General features: G+C 40.9%; 1 protein-coding gene across 4 annotated transcripts in view; it reads left to right on the top strand.

Annotated features, from left to right (window-relative positions):
• The first annotated feature begins 6,892 nt into the window (after positions 1 to 6,892).
• htr1e (5-hydroxytryptamine receptor 1E) overlaps positions 6,893 to 20,131 on the top strand; it is a 62,153-nt gene continuing 48,914 nt past the window's right edge. For 2 of the 4 annotated variants that reach the window (XM_008119645.3, XM_062980959.1), the window contains exon 1: positions 14,722 to 15,173. The gene's annotated coding sequence lies outside the window, so the exon portion shown is untranslated. Of the gene's footprint in view, positions 7,033 to 14,721; positions 15,174 to 15,197; positions 15,415 to 20,131 lie in introns of those variants that run through there. The other 2 variants (XM_008119658.3, XM_062980967.1) reach the window with 2 other exon arrangements.

Genomic DNA, 20,131 nt, shown 5'->3' with positions numbered 1-20,131 from the left:
GGCTTTTTGGGCATCCCAGATTTTGACAAAAGGGCTCATCACCACCTTACAAAATGTGGTCCTTGAGACCTTCCCTGGAATTAAATTGGGCCCTCAGGTTTAAGGGAAATCTCCCACTTTCCTTCAACAGACTCTTCAACATTTCAGTGCTTTATCTCAGAAGACAAGGGCATCTTGCAGCCAGCCTTAGGTGGCAATTTCTATAACTGCATATTATGAAGAAAAGACTGCCAAATAAATACCTGGTTGCTAAACTATGAAAAGCTATGCCAGTATTTCAAAGTGAGCTTTGAAACAGACCAGAAGTCAGTGGAGCTATCTTTACACTACTGTACATAAAAACTGAGGTCTTAAAGGTTAAATGGGAATGGATAAGAAAAATCAGGGAATTCCATGTCTCCTACACCATCCAATGCTTCTGCCAACAGACAATATACTAGTTTATCACAATATCCACTCTTCTGTTCTATTGTAATCATTAAGTTTTCACTGAATTGGTGCTAAGCTAACAAATGGAGGCTTGAAGGATTTCAAACATTCAAACAGTAGGGTTGTATAACCTTTCCAGAAAATCCAATGTCCTGATCAAATGCTCAGTTTTCAGAATCTGGGAGGTTTTTTTTCCAAACTAGTGCTGAAATGGAAAGAAACTAATTGGTTGCCACAGTTTCTGAGATCTGTTTGCAGTATCATTAGGCTCCTCAAGACCTTTGTATCCAAGACTGTCTTTTAAAAAATAATCCTATAATAAGATGCCTTTCTGAACTATTTCCTGTATGTGTAAAACACAATGTTCCACATTACTTCTATTACTATGGATAGGAGACTCCATATCAGTTCCTTCTTCTTGTGCATCATAATCCACAGAACTGATATGGAGATTAAAGATTTGGGGGTCTCGTTAGAAATGGAGACCAGAACAAGACTCCAGAAGGATGGTTGTGCAACACGTGGCAAGCTTATGAGAAGCAAATAAAGATTTCCCTATTTCCCATAAAAGTCTCACCAAGTTTCGAAGTCTCACTGAGTTTATCCTGGTCCAGGATGATGGTCGCAATAAGATGCAAGAAGAACCAGCATACCATTACACAAGAAAATCCACATTTTATACTTTTTACATTTTGAATTTCCCGCCCCCGCCCACCTGACTGGCTTTGCTCTGATTGGTCAGGGGAATCCCTGATGTCAAAGGCCGGGAGGAGTGGTCCAGGGGCTCACGCGCCTCAGCCAATGGGAGTGCAAACCTCACTTGTGGCGTTTCCCCCTGGTCAGCCAATGGGGGAGATGGAGGTGTGGCAGCAGGGGTAAAAAAGGGAACATATGTTTTTGAAAGGATTATGAGTGACTCTATCCTGGGTCTATTGTCCAGCAGTCCAGCGAGAGCCCTGTTAGCCGGACCTGTCTTATTGATAAGGAGATTGGACAACAAGTCCCTTGAATAGGGGTTTGACACATGGATGTCAGTTCCATTATCCCAGAGTTGGCAGTATGTATGGTCTTGATGAGATTAGGTAATTCAGAATCTGGGGGGAGGAAGATGGCATTGTCTTGAACATCTGCGGCATACCTTGGCTCTCCGTAGAGGAGATATGCCATTCATGTGAAATGATTAGAATGTCCAAAGGTTGCTCCATTCTTAAGTGGTCTGGCTTTGCCCTCTGAGGCTTAAGAAAGAGTCCATTGAGATATGGCAAATGGTGGTCATGATGAATCCATTGAGTAAGGAGGTGACCCTGGGGCAGAATTGTGGCACCTGGGTCAAGGAATGCTGGCCAAAGTTCACAAAGGGGTCATTTTGCCTTATTTTATACAAGGGCAGAATATCATAAATAATAATAATAAATATATAATAAAATTGATAGATGACACATATGGGACTCACAATGGGGGAGAAAGGAGATTCAGCATCCCCATTGCGTTGGAAGACATACACAAGTTTCATCTATGGGGCTTTCAGGGGGCTTCGATCTCCCCTGTGTTTCTTATGGGAGACAACGCAAGGGATCCTAGAAGTTCCCCGCAGCCCAGCAGGCGAGAGGCTTTTGGGGTTCCCCTAGAACTGGGAGACGACAATGCAAGGGATACAAGGGGTTTATGCAGGAGGGGAAAGGGGTATTCCCTGATACCCTGGGAATTCATAAGAAGGCGCGAAAGGGCAGTTTGGATCGTGTTGCTCATGCTCATTCATAAAGGGGAATTCATTCATGAAAAGGGAACCAATTCATCCTGGCAGAGAGGGACCAGGGCCATTGCGATGAAAAGCAAGATAGCAGTTTGTTTTCAAAAGTGTTTCGGAGTGAAATGGAGTTGGTCCGGAGCAAATCCATGAACTGCGGATACAGAGGTTTTGTGGGTTTCTGTATCCGCGGTTGGGAAAACTGCATCCCCTTGCTCCTGAGGCCGCCTTGAGTCGCCTCAGTCAAACCGGCGTGGATCCACGGCTTGGAAAGGGGTTTATTGTCAGTTTTTAGGTTGCAACAGAAGAGTCCAAAAAGGGATTTCTTTTGCAGGCTGGAAGTGAAAGCAGAAAGCGGATACAATTTATTACTCTTGGTTAAAATGTAGCAAAGGACAATGGAGCCTTGATTGAGAGTGGCTGCCTGCAGTTTTCAGCTACTGTAGCTGCTTTGAAGAAAGGATACAATGTTTCTGAGTGACTGAAGCTAATGTGGAATGGAAATACAGGGTTTCTATGAGTCTCTGGAACCCCTGACAGTGAGCAGGTGAGTGTCAAAGCAATGTGAGTGTGGGGGCTTGTGTGCTCAACATCAGAACTAACAACTAAGGAAGAACCCATGTATAAGTTAAATACCACAGAAGCTTGAACCTTCCTGTTTTTCTCAACACAGGAACAAAAACACTGTTTCAGCCTCATTTCTATGGCCACTGATTGTCTTCTGTCTTTTTTGAAGCAGTCAGAAACCAAGTGGGCTACCCCTGAAACTCTGAACCCACTCAGGGTTTCAAAAGTGGATTTACAATACAGGGTGTTTGAAAAAGAACTCCCTAGTTTTAGGTATAAATACATTAAAACTAGGGAGTTCTTTTTCAAACACTCTGTATTTCTGGCTTGTTAATACATTCCTAAATGTTTTTGAAGCATTCTATGAAACTGAAACACCAAGTGGGGAATGGAGGCATCTTTTCGGGGCTTCCAACCATGGAATTACTTTACATTGCACAATTATAATACTATGAGTTCACTTTGACTTCCAAGGAAACCTTGAGGAGTTTTTGTGTGTTTTCTATTGATTTGGTTAAACACTAGAGGAGTTCTCCGCCTGAAAATCCTAAATACTCTTCCCTGGATTCCATAGAATGGAACCATGGCATGTGGGATTGCAATGCTATAACTGTACACTTCGAAATAGCTTTGGGGCTCTCTTTTTAAATTTCCAATCAAATCATTTGTGGGAGGACATAAGGCGGCCTCACTGAAATGCATTTTAATGTCTTCACTATAATTTGTGACTATGCAGGTGCTTTGAAACATGTTACTTCTAAACAGGATGCATCCATGCTATAGTGTTAATGAAGTTCGAGGCCATTTTAACTGCCATGCCTCAATGCTATGGAGTAGAGATATGTATTTTCATGAAGCACCAGCATTATTTGGTAGAGAAGGCTAAAGGCCTTTTAAAACTGCAGCTTTAATGTTGAGTCATGGTAGTTGAAATGGTGTCAAACTGCATTAATTCTACAATGTAGATGTACTCACAGTTAATCAAAAGGGCATACCAAACTATATGTATGTTTTAGGAATGTACACTCATATAGTCCAGTTCAAAGCAGATAATCTGGGTTCCGATCCTGGGATACAGGACAGTGTAGGTCCAGCCTGAGTGCTTGGTAGTTTATTATTCTTCAGTAAGTTCTCAGTTGTGGGCAATATATAGCACCTAAATTCAGCATACCATTAGATATGCTGGATAAGGCAGATGGGAGATGCAGTAAAGCAATACTTTGAAGGTTCCCTGCCCTTGTTTAAAAGGATTTGCTTAGAAGTATAAACACAATGAGAGCATCTTGATTTCTTCTCAGCACCTGCTTCCTCACTAAGAGCTCTGTGAAATGCTTTTTATTATTCTGATCACTATACGAGAAGAGGCCATTAAACGCTTAACACACATAAATCATTTTATTTATTGTGTGCTGGGATCAAGGCGCTAGAAGCACTCATGATATATAATTTCTTCCTCAACCTCCTTTTGCATTCTAAGCAATAAGCATTCTAAGTAATCGACTACCTAATTAATACTTAGCTAAAATACCACCATAAAATAAGGGCAGGCCACTAATTCTCTGACTTAGCAACAGTTATGGCTGTTCATTATAATTAAACTTTTTAAAAATATTACCTGAATGTGCATTCATTTCATGTAAGCTTGTCCTTTGGCACAAAGAACATAATATAAGATTTATAGGATTGTACTCACCTAGGGACATCCTTAAGAAAGAACATAGAAAATCTTAAGCTGAACATGCTGCACCTGTATACTATGCATATTAATGTTGCATTGGTTCATTTCTTTGGAAATTGGCTTCAGTATGAGACAAAATGGAGAGAAATTTTACAAACCTGGTCAGCATAGTCTGACTTACACATGGTGGCATTACCAGTTTGCTAAACTTAATAAGTATGGTTCAGGTCAGCATCAATACCTGGAGAGAAGGCCACCTGTGATCCTTTGCAATGAAGTGGCTTGAGTTGCATGATGGAAGAAAGATGGGATATTATGGTACATAAACAGTTTTAATGAACTGACATACTAGAATCACAGGGCTGGAAAAGCCCACAAAGGCTATCTGGTCCAACTCCATTTGGTCATGCAGGAATACACAGTCAAAACACTCCTGATAGATGGCCATCTAGCCTCTGCTTAAAAATCTCTGGAGGAGGAGACTCCACCACATTCTGAGGCTGCATATTCCACTTCTGAACAGCTCTTACCATCAAAAAGTTCTTCCTAATGTTTAGGTGATATCTCTTCCTGCAGTTTGAATGCATTGTTCCTTGTCTCAATCTCTAGAACAGCAGAAAACAAGCTTGCCCCTCTCTTCAATGTGACATCTTTTCCAAAGCCAGTTATCAAGGCTAGTCCAGAATACATTGTGGTCTGAGGTAAAGAAGTAGATGGGTCTCTTACCCTACCCCAGGATGGAAATTGTGCATTCCTGATTTTGTTGGACTGCTGCTTCCAGCAGTTTTCATGCAGATCAACAACAACCTGGTGGTCATAGGCACCAGGAGAGAGACTTTCTTATAAGAGCTTTTATGCCTTTGTACCAACTCGGAAGAGCTATTATATATCGAAGTGAACCGAGGGTACAGTTGTAATGTATTTGAAAACACAAACAAAGTTAAAAACTTGGCATTATACTAAATGTCCTTTGACCAGTAGCTCGCCACTTGGAGCGCCTTTGGTGTTGCTATAAGAAGGTCCTCCATTGTGCATGTGGCAGGGCTCAGGCTGCGTTGTAATGGGTCAGGGGCCCCCAAACTAAGGCCTGTGGGCCAGATGCAGCCCTCCAAAGTCATTTATCTGGCTCCTGTCCTAAACTTTAGACTTGAAGGCACACAACAACAACAATCTTAATTTTGGACTATTTCATCATAGTCTGGCCCCCCAACAGTCTGAGGGACCATAAACTGGCCCTTCACTTAAAACGTTTGAGGACCCCCATAATAGGTGATCTGTGGTTTACTCTTCTCCACACTCGCATGTCGTGGACTCATCTTTGTAGCCCCATTTCTTTTTTCTTTTTTTATAATAATTTTTATTGAGTTTTGCACATAGTAGTGAAAAAAATAAAAAATAAACTCAGGAAGTAGTGGAAAGAGAAGAATACAATAATAATAATTAAAAAAAACAACAAACAAAGAAAAACAAATAGCAACCAACAGACATATAATAAAATTAAAATGGGATACTTCCAGAAAAATACAGAGAAACCCCCTGATACCTAATACCAAGTTTGGATTGATCTAAGAAAGTATAAAAAACCCAAATAATTGAGATACACACCTAATCCACCATGAAATCTTATATACACAAAAAAAGAAAAAGAAAGCAAAGATAAAAAAGAAGAGAGAGGGAAAGACAAGGAAGAGATTTAATGGGGGGAAAAGAAAAAAAGAAAAAAAAGGAAGAAAGAAAACATAATAGTAAAATGACTTCCATTTCATTGAATGGTGTATTTAATATTTTATCATCCATTATTCTTTTACCATCTCCGGGAGTCTCTATTCTTTATGGTCCGGGGAAGTTCTGTATCTTAGGCCCTTTCCATACTTTTCTCAAGTTATTATTTTAATTTTCTCTTTTTTAAAGTAATTTAGTACTGGCTCCCAATTAGTCTGTTTCCTTAATTTATATGTGTTGTTTGCAAGGTAGTAGGAGAGAGTATCCATATTCCTAATCTCTAAAATCTTATTAAACCAGGTATTAATTTCTGGGATTCCTGTTTCTCTCCACTGCTTCGCATAGGTCATTCTGGCTGCTGTTACTAAGTAGTTGAACAGCACCTCCTTATTCTTATCCTTTTCAATATTTAACATGCCCAGGAGGAAATATTTAGGGTTTAAGTCAATTTTAATTTGTAGTATCTTTTGAATTCTAGAGTGAATACCTTTCCAAAATATTTTGGCTTTCCCGCAGGTCCACCAGCTATGGAAGAAAGTTCCTTCATGTGTTCCACATTTCCAACATCTATTGGATGTATTTTTAGAATATTTTGATAGTTTTTGAGGTGTTAAATACCACCTATAGAACATTTTTATCCAATTTTCCTTTATATCCGTTGAGTATGTTATTTTTAATCTATAATTCCATACTCTGGTTTCTCTTCAGATCGCATAAATCTTTCGCCTTTTTGTAGCCCCATTTCTTAAGGTTGGTTCTCGTGGCGCCAGAGCACAGTCCAAGATGCCCAGTGTGCCCAGGAGGGAGTCTCTCATTCGGTATATGCCATGGGTTGAGGTGCTGGATTTTAGCCTGCCACTTTTGGACTCTTGCTTGCTGAGGTGTTCCTGTGAGTATCTCTGTAGATCTTAGAAAACTATTTCTTGATTTAAGGTGTTGGCATGCTGGCTGACATCTGAACAGGGGGTGGGCTAGAGATGTCAATGTCTTGGTCCTTTCATTGCTGCTGCTACTTCCCGGAAGATGTCAGGTGGTGCAATGCTGGCTAAACAGTATAGTTTCTCCAGTGGTGTGGGGCGTAGACATCCTGTGATAATGTGACATGATTCATTAAGAGCCACATCCACTGGAAGAGCAACATCTTACTGTGCTACTTCTGAAATGCAACTTGATTACATATTTTTTAAAGGTAATGAATTATAAGTAATATGTTACTAGCAAATTCTGAGTGCATTAGGGAAATTTGCTAAATCCTCAGCTCTACTAGTGTTATTTACCAACTGTATAAACTCAGGAAAAGTTTGTTCAAAGCAAAAGTTATTCCAAAGTCTGTCTAGTACACTTTCACTCCAGCATTTCTAAAAGACACGGGGAAGTGTGGCAGAGTTCCTGTGGAAATGTAAAACACATATTGCCAATCACATGTATGGAACATATTGTGAAAAATGTTACTACAAGCCAAATGCTTTGCTTGATATATTGAAAGCTGTTCAAAATGCTTTCGTTACCAGAAAAAAACTGAGATTACATTTTAGAAGATTTCTTGAAATAGCATGTGTAAAATGTTGACATAGAAGTTTCCGAATTTCATAGTAATCAAGTCAATAATTAATCTGTGTTTCATAAGCATTAAGGCTAGCAACTTTTGCATGTGTATACTCACAAATTGATAGTTTACATGCTTTCAGACTTCTCATTTGTTTGTTTTTCAACATCCACTCTCTTCCTACATCACTTTAACCCTCGGTTTCTCCCCATGAAACCATATGCTTAACATGTACTAGCAAAATGTCAGTAAAGTTACTCATATGCTTTACAAATGGGTGAATAGCATTCCCAGATTGGGAGCATTCTTTCAGATGTCAGTCCTGAACCTACTGACTTGGGAGTAAGCCTCATTGTTTTCAATGTGTCTTGCTTTTGAGAAAAACCATATGGGATGATAGTAGAAGTCTTTTTATGCAGTTTCTCATTCAGAAAATATGCTGTTGTTTCATCCTTGAGAACCCATGTTAATTTGGCAATTTGAGTGAACTCAGCAACCAAATGTTCTTGCCAAATAGCTCTCTTGAAGTGCCATTTCCTCCCTTCATTCAATCAGCATTATCTTGATTAGATGTCCCTTCTCTATATATTGTATGCCAGACTTGCCCATCATCTGAAAAAAAAATTAAATTATTTTGTTGTGTAAAAAAACAGTGATGCCTTTTGATAATTCTATCAAGATCTTTGGAATAACAGCTGTATAGAAAGAAATGACTGGCTGATAAGTGTCCTGTTTGCAAAATTCCCGTACACATTTATATTGTATGTTTCATCATGGTGGTACAAGGCTTTGAAATGCTATGGAACCATGGGAGTTGTAGTCTTACAATGTCTTTAGCATTCTCTGTCAAATGATGCTGGTGCTGTACCAAACTGCAAATTCCAGAATTTTGTAGCATTGAGCAATGACAGTTACATGATGTCAAACTGCATTAATTTTCCAGTGAAGATGCACCCTTAGATGAGTGTTGATTGGGCAAGTTCCCATTAATTCAATAGGTCTGCTCTAGCTAGGTCTAAAACTGAATGCAGATTTAAGATAATAATGTCAGCATCAGCAGCCACTAAAGAAAACAGAAAACTGACTGAAGATTAAAAGACGGACTGAAGAACAGTGCCTCTAACCACTATTATTAGGAACCTTCTGATTGGAAGACCCTTGGAATTTCACAGCAATCTTGCTTTTATACTGAATAGTGAAACTATATGTTTGTGAAATATGAAAACTAAAGACCCAAATCCCATCTCTGCCTCTCTCTCCTGCCTCTCTCTCTCTCTCTCTCTCTCTCTCTCTCTCTCTTTCTCTCTTTCTCTCGTTTCCCTTTCTTTTTAGGGTGACCATTTGGCCTGTGTTGATAGCATAATCAAACCCAGCTATACACAATACAAAAGAACAGTGGGAACAAATGCTCTTGAATTATGTGACTTTGTTGTTGGTGATAATGTTTGCTTTCACCCTGAGTACACAAAAGGAATGGCATCAAATCCCTTGCTGAGGCTAAAATAAGGCTTCCCGTGGCAAGTTAATAAGACCTCCTTCATGGCATCTGATTCTGTTGTTCTTGTGAACATGCACACTTTTAGTGTTGATTCAGTCTGCACCATTTAATGTTACTATGCGTTTTTGTGGGCTGCCTTTTCCCAATTCCACATCCACACTTTTTTCCCCTCAAAACAACATTTAAATGCATGCTCTCCTATTATTATTATTATTATTATTATTATTATTATTATTATTATTATTATTATTATTATTATTGGAGAGCATTATTATTATTATTATTATTATTATTATTATTATTATTCTGTACAATATCAACACTTCCCCCACAGCAAGAGTCTCATGGTACCTTAAACTGAACAGGGACTTTTTTTCATGTCAGGAGTGACTTGAGAAACTGTACGTCGCTTCTGGTGTGAGAGAATTGGCCATCTGCAAGGATGTTGCCAAGGGGACGCCCAGATGTTTTGATGTTTTTACCGTCCTTGTGGGAGGCTTCTTTCATGCCCCTGCGTAGGGAGCTGGAGCTGATAGAGGGAGCTCATCTGCGTTCTCTCCAGGTTGGATTCAAACCAATCAACCTTCAGGTCAGCAACCCAGCCTTCAAGTCAGCAGTCCTGCCAGCACAAGGGTTTAACCCACTGCATCACTGGGGAATGCTACAGATAATCTCTTGCCCTGCCCCATTTCCCTTTCCCCACTTTCTCGCTCCTCCCTTCTCCCATACAGTCTTGCAAATAAATGGAGAAAGGGGTGGTCTCTTCTGTCATCCCTTTTTTCTATCCTCTGTCTATGTGGGTACCTGCAGAGATGCATGACATCCACCCACAAGCATGCACACAGGGAGAGTGCAAGTTAGATACTAATGTTTTATTTAGAAAAAGAGAAACATATTAAAATAATATGCATACAATATATAGAGAAGGAACATCTAAAGGAATAATAATCCAAAAAGAAGCAGGAGTTTTATAAACCACTGAGCTGCTGAACTTGCTGACCGAAAGGTTGGCGGTTCGAATCCTGGGAGCGGGGTGAGCCCCAGGTTCTGCCAACCTAGCAGTTCAAAACATGCAAATGTGAGTAGATCAATAGGTACTGCTCCAGCAGGAAGATAATGGCACTCCATTACCTCCAAGGTCATGTGCTGCCCACATGACCTTGGAGGTGTCTACGGACAATGCTGGCTCTTTGGCTTAAAAATGGAGATGAGCACCAACCCACAGAGTCAGACACAACTAGACTTAATGTCAGGTGAAAACCTTTTACCAACCTTTAAGGACAAGGGAATCAAACAGTTTAACTCAAGTGTATGAACAGAAATGACACAATTGCGAAGGTGCCCACTGCTTTCCCAATAGCTGGTGAAGACAGATTTTTATGACAAAGTAGAAATTGCATGAACTCTTTTGGGAATGGGGTTGTTGAGTAAACTTCAAGTTTTTCTCATCTTTTGTTAGCATTCTTTCACAGAGGGTAATCAGAGTATGGAAAGTGTGGTCCCACATATTTTGAAATTAGAAATTAGGATTTGGCATTAGTTTGAGCCAATATTAAAACTATACTGATCCAAAAGCTCGGCTTGGCTATCTTGCATTCAAAATGCAACTTCTATACCTGCTGTTGTAAATACTGTCACAACTAGAATTCATGGTTTTTTAACAGTGCTATAAAGCAAGACAGAAAACGAAAGAGAGCTTTTTTAAAAGTCAAGCATAAATTATAGTCAATGTATATTATTTTCCCCAGCAGTACACCAGAAGAGGGAATGCAAGGAGACAGAGTCAGAAACAAATGGAAATCCTTAGAAAGAAAAGATGTAGCACCCACTATGTATTTTCAGATGTGGATTTAATGAGATCCAGAGAAATGGGGAGTGTCACATTAAGAACAGCGTATTTTATAGACAAATAGAGTTATGTATTCAATTATTTAAAATGTTTATAGGCTGGCTTCCAAAATGGTGAGCAATTAAATGAAAATTGCCCAAAAATTACACTATATTTTTACATATTTTCCTGGGGGAAAAAGAAGGAACAATACTTTAAATGATAATGGTGCCAGTAGATTATTTTTCCCTTCAACAGAAATTTTATGCAACTGAGACATTTAGATGTGTTCTCTAGTTGGGTGGTGTGTGGAGGACCAACTGAGTAAGATGTGGCGTAGAAAGATTTCTTTCTTTGCTTTCCTCAGACTAAGGCAGCCCATTGCCATCAGCATTAGGAAACGATGTTGAAGACAGTGCCTTCAAGTAGCTTCCTTGTCTGTAGGATGAATAATTTACTCCAGAGCTTGGCATGAAAGTAAAAAGACCCAAGGTTGTTGTGTACCTTCACGTTCTTTCTACTTATAGAGACCCTAAGACAAACCTAGGCAAGATTTGTTCAAAGTGTGTTTGCTTTTGCCTTCCTCTGAGACTGAGAGAGTGTGAGTTGCCCAAGCTCATTCAGTGAGTTGGCATGACCGAGTAGAGATTTGAACCCTGGCTTCCAGAGTTGTAGCCCAGCAGTTAAGCCACTACATCACACTGGCTCCCTATCCAAGGTGCTGAATGTATTTGGTTAAAGTTTGGGCTAAAACCTGGAGTGCATCTATGCTGTGCTTTGTTTTGTTTTTATATTGATATTTTCCACAATGTATATTAGGGAGTGGAAGGGAATGATAAGACTTATTCAAATTATTGTTAGTACGCTGTGGAATTAATGAAGTTGATACGATTTCAACTGCCGAGGCTCAGGATTATGGAATCCCAGGAGTTGTAGTTTTACCCTTCTTTTCCAAATAGTGCTAACGCCTCACCAAGCTATCAATGCGCCCCTGGTGTAGATTCTCCACCTCACTGACATGGAAGTCATCATACACCACAAGGTGAAGCTAGACTATTTTATAGTCAACTGTCTTACTTTGGGGAGGGGGGCATGTGTGCCTCTGTGGGGTTTTAGATACCTAAGTTATTAATCCAGTTGGTAATGCATGCCCTCCAGCACTTTCTGGCTGCTTCTGCAGTCCTGATAAATTTATATATATTTGTGTGCATATGTGTTTTGTTTCTCTCGCTACCATATCAAGATATCTTCTCTCTCTCTCTCTCCCTCTCTCTCTCTCTCTCTCACACACACACACACATGCACAGTATATAGATATGTTATACATGTCCTGATATGTTAGAGAGAGAAATTAAGCACACATATAATAATAATAACACTTTATTTATAATACACCCTCTCTCCACGAAGGGACTCAGACACATGTTTTGTTTCTCATATCAGGATATTTTCTCTAATCTCTAAGCTCTCTCTATATATATAATATCAGGTATCTTCTCTCTCTATATATATAGATATGTTATATATGTCCTGATATGTAAGAGAAAGAAATAAAAATGCACACACATTTATATGTTGTGTTTCTCTCTCTAACATATCAGGATATCTTCTCTAATCTCTCTCTCTACACACACACACACTTGTTTTGTTTCTCTCTTTAACATATCAGGATATCTTCTCTAAAATCTCTCTCTCTCTCTACATACATACACACACACACACACACACACACTTGCTTAGTTTCTCTCTCTACCATATAAGGATATATTCTATCTCTATGTGTGTGTGTGTATGTTTTGTTTCTCTCTCTAACATATCAAGATGCATACATACTATCCCCCCCCCAAAAAAAAAAGAAAAAAGGAAGTCAAATATTTTTCTCATTCTACACTTTCTGCTATCTTAGCATCACATGATAAATGGATTTTCATGGAGCTTGTTTCTGTCACCTTAGTACTTGGTGTGTTTACTGTGTAGGGGAGAGAAAAGAAACAGGAATCCCCTCCCGATGGGATAGATCTGTTTTGACTACACTGTCTGACAACAGCTGTACAGCAGTTCAGGCAGGGATCTGTTCCTTCAAATCGCCTCCATACTGAACCTGGGGCTTTCTGCCTGCAAAAGCAGTGTGTGTATGTGTGTGTGTGTTGCTGTGAGTTTCCGGACTGTATGGACATGTTCCAGAAACACTCTCTCCTAACGTTTCACCCACATCTATGGCAGGCATCCTCAGAGGTTGTGAGGTCTTTGGAAACTAGGCAAGTGGGGTTTATATATCTGTGGAAAGTCCATGGTGAGAGAAAGAACTCTTGTCTGTTTTAGGCAAGTGTGAATGTTGCAATTGGCCACCTTGATTAGAATTGAATAACCTTGCAGCTTGAAAGACTGGCTGCTTCCTGCCTGGGGGTATCCTATAAAGCCCTAAACGGCTCGGGCCTGCCTATCTCTGTGATTGCATCTCCCGCTATGAACTGGCGCAGGCTTTAAGATCTGCCGGGGAGGCCCTTCTCTCGCTCCCACCACCGTCCCTAGCATGGCTAGTGGGGACGAGAGAGCGGGTCTTCTCGAGGTTGGCCCCCCGACTCTGGAATGCCCTCCCCAAAGAGATTAGGCAAGCCCCTACATTGCCCTCTTTCTGCAAGGAACTGAAAACATGGTGGTTCCAGGAGGTCTTTGAGCAAGATTAGTTGGCTGTTCTGTACTGGTTTATGTCAGAGCCTTTGCAGTTCAATCTTGAGGCCCTGATAACGGCCCTGAGTTTTTCCTGTTGTTTTTCGTCAATCCGACTGTCATCTGATATGGCAACATTAATAATCCAAAAAAATTTCTTCTCCACAACCGTGAGGTCTGGTTTGTTGTGTTCCAAAACTTTGTCAGTCTGGATTCAAAAGTCCCACAGTATTTTTGTGTGTTCATTTTCCACTACCTTTGAAGGTTTGTGATCCCACCAGTTCTTTACTGCTGGGAGGTGGTACTTGTGACATAAATTCCAATGAATCATTTGGGCCACATAGTTGTGCCTCTGTTTGTAGTCCGCCTGTGTGATTATTATTATTATTATTATTATTGACACAACGACATTGTATGACACAGCAAACAAGATAGATATGCTGGATTTCGTATCACAAAATCACAAGTTGAACACTTGCCAAGCATTTAGGACTGTGTGGTGTATTTTTGGATGATGCACACAGATCCCAGTAGAGTGGCTTTTTGCAGTTGGCAGATCGTAATTTTGTCAATGTCTATTGTTTCCAAATGCCGGCTGAGATCTTTTGGCACGGCACCCAATGTGCCGATCACCACCGGTACCACCTGTACTGGTTTCTGCCAGAGTCTTTGAAGTTCGATCTTGAGGTCCTGATAGCGGCTGAGTTTATTATTATTATTATTATTATTATTATTATTATTATTATTATTATTATTATTATTATTATTATTATTATCCTTTGTTGGGAGGTGTTAGCTGGCCCTGATTGTGTCTTGTCTGGAATTCCCCTGTTTTCTGAGTGCTGTTCTTTATTTACTGTCCTGATCCCTCACCTACAGCAACTGTCTATTGGACTTGCACCTGAGCACATCCCTAGGTTGCTCCATGTCTCCGCAGCATCAACACTATTGGCATCAATTTCCCACCCAAGGCTGAACAGAGCACGGCGACGGGCTGTCCAGGGTTGTGCTGCCGGGGCATCCCTTGGCAAGTGCTGCCCCCTGGCGTCTCCTTTCCACACCCGACGCCGCATCTCAAGACCCTGCTCATTATATAAAAACACTCCGAGACTCTTTCCTCGCCTCTGGTCTGTCTACACGCGATCAAGGAGTGAACTGATGGACCTCAGTGTCTTCCTCGGCACACAAGGCTCGGGGTTGGCGCTTGGGCATCTCCAGTAGGTTTTGCCTCCGACGGCGGGAAGGGTCTCTCTTTCTCTCTCTCCATCTCTTTCTGTCTTTCTCTTTCTTCCCGCTCCAAAGCGGAGAGACACGGAGGGAAGCAGGCTGCCTCCTCCTCCTCCTCTCCCTTTCCCCCTCCTTCTCTTCCTTCTCTTTGGCTGGGAAGTTGGAAGTGGAGAAGGCAAACGCGACGGGGAGGATGTAACTTCTGAGCCTGGATTGGGACATGGACCAAAGGCAGGAGGCGGACCTCTCTCTCGCTGGAAGGTAAGGCGTTCCTGTCCTGTGCTAGAGGGACCAAAGGGTCTGAGCTTCGGGTTAGGAAGGGTTTCAAGCCCTGCTCAGCCACGGAGAGCCCCTGGGAGAGTCACACCCGCTCGGCTTCCTCTGGCAAACCTCCTCTTGGCAGGAAAACTCTTGGCTTGAAGGCGCACAGCAACAACTGCGAGATCCCGGGGATTCTCATTCATGAATCGCCCAGGTTACTTACTATTGTATATACAAGCAGGTATGGATACCATTATCTTTTGTATTGATTGATGTACTTTGGAAAGTCATGTCTTCCCAGAGCAGGGGAGTCGGGTGGGTTTGGCAAAAGGAGGACTCTTGGAAGCAATGCAAGGTCAGTCCCTGGTAGGATTTGGATGGGAGACCGCCAGTGACTCTTGGGCGCTGCAGGCTATATTTCAGAAGAAGGAACTGGTAGCACCACACCTCTGGAGAGTTTTCCTTGCCTCAGGAAACCTTGGGGAATTCGTGAGGTTGCCATAAGTCGTGCACAGATACATATACAGAGTTCTCCCAGAACTCTTCAGTGACAGTAAGAAGGAGGGAGGCAATCTGCAGGGTTTCCATCTCTAAGCAGCAGAAAAGTAGTGTTGCTTCTCATTGCTGTTTCATCCGCTGAGTTTTTGTGGATCTCATCACACTAGGTCCCCATACTGGGAAGCAACAAAACACAGTGAATATGAGGTCCTTGAAGCAGAAATGATACCTTTGGGTACATTAAGACTGCAGATGGTTTGCCACCATTTCAACTGCCATGGCTCAGTGTGCTGGGATCCTGGGCAATGGAGTTTTACAAAGTCTTTAGCCATCTCTGCCAAAGGGAAGAGACAATGCCTCTGCAAATTATAACACACATGGGTTGCTGTGAGTTTTCCAGGCTGTATGGCCATGTTCCAGAAGCATTCTTTCCTGATGTTTCGCCTGCATCCAGGCCCGTAGCCAGGATTTTGATTGGGGGGGGGGGGGGGGGGAGCTGAGTCTGGGTGAGAGAGGATCTACCCTAGCAAACCTTTTGTATCATTATCCCAATACCCCCATGCATATGGGATATATTGAGCATGGTGATCAATAAACATAACGATATCAATAAACATAATGATATCAATAAACATAACAGTTTAAATAATAAATATAAGGTCTTCTTGCGGACCACCCTGAGAATTTCGGGGGGGGGGGCTGAAGCCCCTCAAGCCCCCCCCTCCCCCCCCACCGCTACATGCCTGTCAGAGATTGTGAGGTCTGTTGGAAACTAGGCAAGTGGGGTTTATAGATTTGTGGAAGGTCCAGGGTGGGAGAAAAAACTCTTGTCTGTCTGGGGCAGGTGTGAATGTTGCAATTGGCCACCTTGATTAGCATTGAATAGCCTTTCAGCTTCAAGATCTGGCTTCTTCCTGACTAGTTTAATCCTTTGTTGGGAGGTGTTAGCTGGCCCTGATTGATTCATGTCTGGAATTCCTCTGTTTTCAGAGTGTTGTTCTTTATTTTCTGTCCTGAATTTAGACGATTTTTTAATACTGGTAGCCAGATTTTGTTCATTTTCATGGTTTCCTCCTTTCTGTTGAAATTGTCCACATACTTGTGGATTTCAGTGGCTTCTCTGTGTAGTCTGACATGGTGGCTGCTAGAGTGGTCCAGCATTTCTGTGTTCTCAAATAATCTGTTGTGTCCAGGTTGATTCATCAAGTGCTCTGCAATTGCTGACTTCTCTGGTTGAATCAGTCAGCAGTGCCTTTTATATTCCTTGATTCGTTTTTGGGCAATGCTGTGCTTGGTGGTCCCTATATAGACTTCTCCACAGCTGCATGGTATACAGTAGACTCCTGCAGAAGTGAGAGGATCCCTCTTGTCCTTTGCTGAATGTAGCATTTGTTGAATTTTCTTAGTGGGTCTGTAGATAGTTTGTAGGTTGTGTTTCTTCATTAGCTTCCCCACGCGGTCAATAATTCCCTAAGAACACTTTTCCGCTGGGTGGGTCTTTGCCTTTCCTCTTGTGGCTTGTTCTTGGCCTTCCAGCTCTTCTGATGTCTGTGGTGGAGTCTCCATTGGCCTGTAGAACCCAGTTTAGATGGTTTAGTTCCCCTTGGAGGAAGTGGGCTTTGCAGATTCTTTGTACACGGTCTGCCAGGACTTTGGTTGTGCTTCTTTTTCAACCTGGGTGATGTTTGGAGTTTTTATGTAGATATCTATCCTTGTGTGTAGGTTTTCTGTAAACTGTGTGGCCCAGTTGTTGACACATATGGTTGCATAGCATTGAGCCATAGCAGCTAAAGTGGTGTCAAACTGGGTGGATGTCACAATGTAGATGCACCCTTTGGGGTGCTGAGATGAATTGTGAGTTTGTAAGGCCTGCACAAAGCACTCAGGTGGCAGCTACTTATAAGGTGTGGTGACTTACATTCCGAGTTACAGATGTACCTGTTTCAGGCGTTGCCAATGAGTCAGGTAGATTTAAGCACAGTGGAATGAGAAACCTTTAGAAATCCAAGTGTTTTGGACTTTGTTGTTGTGTGCCTTCAAGTCATTTCTGATTTACAGCAACCCTAAAGTAAGCCTATCACAGGGCTGAGATTGTGTGATTCACCCAAAGTTACTCAATGAGTTTAAATGGAGGATTGAACCCTGGTAACCAGAGTCATAGTTCAATTCCGAAGCCACTGCAGCACTGTGTTTTGGACTATAACACCCATAATCCTTTACTGTTGGCCATGCTGAGTTCCCTGAGAGCTGACATCCAAAGCATCCAGAAGGACAGACTGGTTTCAGCCCCAGTATCAGTGGGCGCATCTCCACTGTAGAATCAATGTAGTTTGACACCACTTTAACTGCCATGGCTGAATGCTATGGAATCATAAGAGTTGCAGTTTACAGAGGCACCAGCACTCTTTGGCAGAGAAGGCTAAAGACCTTGTAAAGCTATAACTCCCAAGATTCAAGTGCATTGAGCCATGACAGTTAAATGGTGTCAGACTAAGGACTGTATGATAACAAGGAGTTTTGGACAGATTAAAAGATGACCGGAATGCATTCTTACATCTGGACTTCTAAGTGCTCTTTCTTCAGAATAGAGATTTATTTATTTATTTATTTCCAACATTTATATCCTGCCCTTCTCACCTAAGGGGAGATGGATAGTTCTTCAGGAAATTCCCTCCGGTGTATGGGCATTAAGGAACCATTCTCTGGTCAGACATCTCTTTCAAGAACAAAACCAGAAAAAATCAAAAGGATTAAAAGAAAGAATTATAGGGGTTGTAATCTTGTTCATTTATATGATGCTGAAAACCTTATGTATTTTTTTTCTGATCTCTGAAGTTAGCATGCATCAGGAGTTGCACAAAGTCAATGCATATGTGGTGAAAGTGTGTCAATTCTATAATGTTTACACTATTCCTTTGGTAAATCCGTAGAGATGTGTTTATTTTTTATATATATATTTAATAATAATAATAATAATAATAATAATAATAATAATAATAATAATAATCCCCCACCACGTCAAGGTGGCCACCCGACTGGGATCTGCGTGCATCATCCAAAAATACATCAGACAGTCCTAGACACTTGGGAAGTGTTCGACTTGTGATTTTGTGAAATGAAATCCAGCATATCTATCTTGTTTGCTGTGTCATACAATGTCATTGTGTCAATAATAATAATAATAATAATAATAATAATAATAATAATTTTATTTTTATACCCCGCCCCATCTCCCCGAGGGGACTCAGGGTGGCTTACATGGGGTCGAGCCCAGACAATAAGCAATATAAAACTCAGCAATAAAAACAAATCATAAACAAATAAAATCACATATACCAATAAACAATAAGCACACTTTGATAAAAACCTGAGTTGGCTCCTAAAAAGGGTAGTGGGCCAGAAAAGTGCAAATAGTTTTATACAGTACAGATTAGGAAAGAGGTAGGTACCAGGGACTATTATCCCATTAAGGTGCTGGAGGAGGCATACACCTAAAGATTATATACGGCAAGGAGTAAAAATGCTATAAAAATAGAATGGACAAACAGGGCAATCTCAAACTAAGGAAATCAGTCGCCAAAAGCCTGTTGGAAGAGCCAAGTTTTCAGCCAAGTTTTATGATGTATCCTATTTTTCCACCAAAGTGTACAAGCTCATGAAGTGGGTCAGGTTTAGAAAAGTGAATCATTTAAACGTTGGAGGCTTGAGTTCATTCACTGCAATTCATAACTGATGGGTGCCTGAACTCCCAAGTCCTCATCTAACAACAAAACCAGAAAACTACTGTATTGCCTTGATTCTAAGACACAATTTCCTCATATAAATATCTCTAAAACAGGGTGCGTCTTAGAATCATGGGTATATATATATATATATATATATATATATATATATATATACATACACATACATACACACACACACACACACACACACACACAGTGTTCCCTCACTTATTGCTGGGATTAGGTTCCAGGACCACTCTCAATAAGTGAAAATCCATGAAGTAGGGATGCGATATGTATTTTAATATTTATACATTATTTTAGTAGTTATACACTATTTTAAGTCTTTATCAACCAATTGTGTGTTGATAAATCGCCTCCTTTTTCTCCCGTTGCTGCTTGGGCTCCTTTTCTCTCTCTTTGGCTTCTCCTTCCTCTCTTCCTTAGGCTGTAAATTGTAATTTTTTACGATTTATGAGTTTTTTAGTTTATTGAAAAACCGCGAAACAGCAAATCCGCAAAAAGTGAGCCGTGAAGTAGTGAGGGAACAGTGTGTGTGTGTGTATATATTATTGGTACTGAAATTTGTGTGTGTGTTACCATCAATGATGTCTTAGAATAGATTAAATACAGTATTTGCACAGTAGGACACATTGATCAGTCTGCTAATACAGTTGCTGCAGGTATGAATTTGTTTGAAATTGAGAATGGGGAATGTGCAGCTCTGGACTACAT

This window comes from Anolis carolinensis, chromosome 1, assembly GCF_035594765.1.
Source record: "Anolis carolinensis isolate JA03-04 chromosome 1, rAnoCar3.1.pri, whole genome shotgun sequence".
NCBI classification, from domain to species: domain Eukaryota; kingdom Metazoa; phylum Chordata; class Lepidosauria; order Squamata; family Dactyloidae; genus Anolis; species Anolis carolinensis.
This window is presented reverse-complemented; position numbering and strand designations above follow the sequence as displayed.